Source organism: Penaeus vannamei, chromosome 23, assembly GCF_042767895.1.
Source record: "Penaeus vannamei isolate JL-2024 chromosome 23, ASM4276789v1, whole genome shotgun sequence".
NCBI lineage: Eukaryota > Metazoa > Arthropoda > Malacostraca > Decapoda > Penaeidae > Penaeus > Penaeus vannamei.
The window spans coordinates 29,220,683-29,223,182 of record NC_091571.1 but is presented as its reverse complement, the minus strand read 5'-3'; the positions used below and the strand labels follow the sequence as shown (position 1 = coordinate 29,223,182).

Here is a 2,500-nt window from a genome sequence, read left to right as displayed (position 1 = left end):
GTGGTCCGGCGGAGGTAATGTAAGTGTCGGGGAAACACAAGTGGGTGTTTTAAGAAGCGGAGGTACTGAGGAGAAAGGAGGCTCTCCCCTCTCCCCTTCTCCCTCTCCCTTTGGCGAGGGGGAGGGAGGAGCGGCGCATCCTTGGTCGTCCAAGGGGCGGGGGGGAAATCAGTTATCTATATGGAGATGTCGCAGCGGGGAGAGGAGACAGCAAAAAGACCTAACGAAGTAACAAAAGATTCATACACAGTTAGTTAGCGACGGGAGGGCCACAATAAGGGTTATACAAAGTGGAGGAAATAACCGCAAGAAAAGTCGGGGACGGCGAAGGGGAGTCCGTCGAGAACCAGTTGCAAAATGTGCAACTCGCAGCGGCGATTACCGTGTGGAGTGCGGCCGCGCAGGATCGCCGGAACTGTAATGGAATTTTCGTACGCGATGGTCACGGATGGCAGACATTAATATGATTTAGATGTTGGTAATATAAAGCCCATCCGGCCCGAACTAAGGAAGGTGGCAATTGCGCCACGATCGGGGGGGGGGGGGGGGAGTAGGAGGTGAGCCAAGATTCTGATGTTAGAATGGTGTTGACTAATATGACTAAATAGGAGTACTGAAAGTTTTTTTTCGTTAATTCAAGTTTATAGATTTGCAATATGTACATTTATTCGAAGGAAATATCATAATATGATATCTATTTTTTTTCTTTTCAAACGTGAATCGACAGTTTAGAAATATTAACGTAAGGACTTGAATATTATGTTTCCCATTATAGAAATAGGTGGATCGTAAAGTATTGATAACTGCCGATACATTTTTATGCAAAAGAAATGCAGCTTATGAGAGTCTCCTTGCTACTCCGCCTGGGACCACCTCCGCCCGTAATTTGCGCCGAGAGCCGTTTCAAAAGGCGGATTGTGTCGGGCATATTTTAAACAGGCATATTTGCGATGGCTTCGAGCGTTATGAGATCCGCGCGACTCCCCGTGTCCTCGAAAACACGTATCTCTCAAGTCCCGGGCAAACATTTTCTGAGAGAGCAATAACTCGTCCGGAGCTGTCCCGCCTCTGACTCGCAGAGCGGATCTCGGTTGCAAGGAACTGTTTTCGTGCCTCGTGGGGCTCGCGCGTCGCCGTTCGAGGAGTGATTTGACGTGCTTGGACTGGCAGAGGGAGCGCGTCGTTTGTAAGTCGCGCCGCCGGAGAACAGGGTTGGTTTAGAAAGTATCGCGGTTTTATCCGGTGTTTGTTGTACAGGACATGCATCCCTTCCCACCTGCAGTTCTAAGACTTATAATTTTGTATACAATTCGAGAAGGATTATTTGAACGTTTCCAGCGATACGTGTTAATGATCGTCCGTAAAGAGGATAGATGGTAAACAAATTTGACTAATGCTCGCGTTGACAATGGGCAAGTAGCATAATCTTGAAAAATGATATACAACAACACGCATAAACATCCATCAAGAGGTGATGCAAGACCTTTTAAGATTACATGAATAAATTCTAAGCCGGCACCTCTGGAACTCGTAAACATCAAGAGAACATCAATTTTGGCGCGCATTGCAGTCAGCTGATCGGGGGGAGCCGAGACGAGGCCGTGGGGCTGGGCTCCTCCGGCGTAACTCTTAAATCTCTGATACCCGCACTAGAATTATACATGTGTGATTCCCACCGAGTAAAATTTTAAAGCAGAGATATACCCGTTCTATAATTATGTTAGGGTAGATAGTTCAGTGAAGAGATCAGAAAAAACGAGTTGGGGAAAGGATGTGCAGAAGTGGTTGTGGTGAATGTGGAGGAGGTGGTGGTGGTGCGAGAGGTGGAGGAAATGGTGGTGGCAGATGTGGAGGGGTTGTTGGTGGTGGTGGGGAAGGAGGTGTTGGTGGATGAGGAAGGTCCAGGGGCGGTGGTGGATAGAGTGGTGAAGGAAGAAGAAAGGAATAAAAAAGAGGAGAGGGAGTGGTAGAGTGGAAGTGGAGGAGGAAAAGAAATCGGGGCGCGCTGTTGCAAGATTACCGATGCGCCGGCCGGAATTACACATCCCTAATACCTCGGAGTAAATGTTTATAGCAGAGATACATCTCCAGTAATTATGCATTATCTTCAACTGGTACTTGTTGCTCCGTAATGACTGCTATTGTGCACACTCTCTGCATGGGAAATCTGAAGCACTCAGACATATGCTCCGATGATAGACTCCGGGGAGGACGGCCAAACTGCACCCATATGATAATGACCAAGATTGCTAATTCCACGCTGGTCTCTGTGAGCGGGATGGAATTTTTTGCCAATGGGGATTTATTCCTTCGGAGTCTTTCTTCGCTACCTTTTTTCTCTCTCTCTCTCTCTCTCTCTCTCTCTCTCTCTCTCTCTCTCTCTCTCTCTCTCTCTCTCTCTCTCTCTCTCTCTCTCTCTCTCTCTCTCCCTCTTTCTCCCTCCCTCTCTCTCTCTTTCTCTCCCTCAATCCCTCCTCCTCCCTCTCTCCCACTTTCTCTC

The 2,500-nt window shown here is 48.0% G+C and overlaps 1 protein-coding gene across 14 annotated transcripts in view; it reads left to right on the top strand.

Annotated features, from left to right (window-relative positions):
• LOC113806436 (homeobox protein PKNOX2) overlaps positions 1-2,500 on the top strand; it is a 391,258-nt gene that overhangs the window by 294,554 nt on the left and 94,204 nt on the right. The window lies entirely within an intron of this gene.